The sequence below is a fragment of the Sprattus sprattus genome, assembly GCF_963457725.1.
Source record: "Sprattus sprattus genome assembly, chromosome: 2".
Classification (NCBI taxonomy): Eukaryota; Metazoa; Chordata; class Actinopteri; order Clupeiformes; family Clupeidae; genus Sprattus; species Sprattus sprattus.
Genome location: NC_137921.1, coordinates 12,225,536 through 12,226,955, shown reverse-complemented (window position 1 = coordinate 12,226,955; position 1,420 = coordinate 12,225,536). Strand labels below are relative to the sequence as shown.

Here is a 1,420-nt window from a genome sequence, read left to right as displayed (position 1 = left end):
AAATCGTGTGCTTGGTTTCCCTGTGTCTTGCTGATATATACAATATGACTCTGCTCTGCCGAATGGAATAAGCCTACTCCTGCTTTACTCCTGCTTTACTCCTGGTTCAGCTACTAAATGATGCCGTTTTCACTCTATTGACAGCTAAGCCATCCTCACTAGTTCAGTTATGTTTCAGGTTCTTTTCTCTGATGTCAACAGGCTTGAAAACAAAAGAATTCGGACTATTCTAGTCTATACAATAGCATAAATAGAAGTTTGACTGTTCCATTCCTTTTTTGATATCCAAAAAGAGATTTGTTAGGGTGCGTTTCTGCGAACAGATGACGTGTGTAGCACTTAAAGATGGAAATGATGAATAACACATACAAGATGGCGCCCTTGTCTCTCTGTCTACCTCTCTCTCTCTCTCTCTCTCTCCTCGCAGACTGCTGTTTGATTGCTATGAAGCCTGACACGTACTCCCAGCCTTGCGGGGCTGTTTGTATTTGACATTGCTGTCTGCAACTCGGAAGCGGCCCTGCGCTATCAGAACACCAAGCCTCTGGGCTGTCACTCCCCCATTGACCCCGGAACTGAAGTCACCTCTCACCTTGCACCCCCCACACCCATCCCTTTATGGGAGAATGTGTTCCCCGGCGGCCCTCTTGCTCTCTCTCTCTCTCCATCTTTCTCTCTCCCACTCTCTCACCTTCCCCGTCCCCCCCACCCCAACCCTCCGTCACACCATGGGCTGCTGACACACAAATAGCTTGTCACGGGCGGGAGTGGCTAATGAGGGCTGACTGGCGTGCATCAGTGTGGGGGCGGCCTCCTCCCCCTGCCAAACCCCCACCCACCCTCCTCCACGGGCAGACCCCCACCCAGGGAGACACGAGGTTCCATGGTCTCCTCACAGGCCAAAGCTATACATGGGCACGAGTCGATCACAGCGAAAGAGACCACTTAAAGCAGCTAAACCCTACGGACATGACGTGTTGAATTGGAACTGTTGATTTTTTTTGTTGTCTTTTTTTCATTGCTTTTTTTTGTTTTGTTTCCTCACATTTCTTTTGTATTCTGAGGTGCATAGGGCAGAGGAGGACACGGTTGAAGCCCGAGACAGAGTGAAACACTTGGCGACAGTTTGTCTGTCTGCATCAAACCGCTGAACGCCTGCAACGTCTGTGTGCGGGTTTAGCGTCTCTAGGAAGAAGCACGTCTCATGGTCTCCACAGAAACCTGCATCTCAGGGATCCAACATGAGCTGCTACCATCTCACAGTGTGTGTATAATGTGTCCGTGTGTATTTGTGTGTTGTGTGTGTGTGTGTGTAAGGAGAATAGGGAAGTGTATGCAGGGTGAGGGCGAGGGAAGGCAAGCTCCGATGTCTCCAGCGTTGGGCCACCCCTTCTCTATTGCAGCGCTCTCTTGCTCCGCT

General features: G+C 50.2%; 1 protein-coding gene across 1 annotated transcript in view; it reads right to left on the bottom strand.

Moving 5' to 3' along the window:
* Positions 1-919: 919 nt before the first annotated feature.
* The window catches only part of znf385a (zinc finger protein 385A), a 26,961-nt gene continuing 26,460 nt past the window's right edge, over positions 920-1,420 (bottom strand). Inside the window, exon 8 of the mRNA XM_080833052.1 lies at positions 920-1,420. This exon is cut by the window's right edge and continues 806 nt beyond it. The gene's annotated coding sequence lies outside the window, so the exon portion shown is untranslated.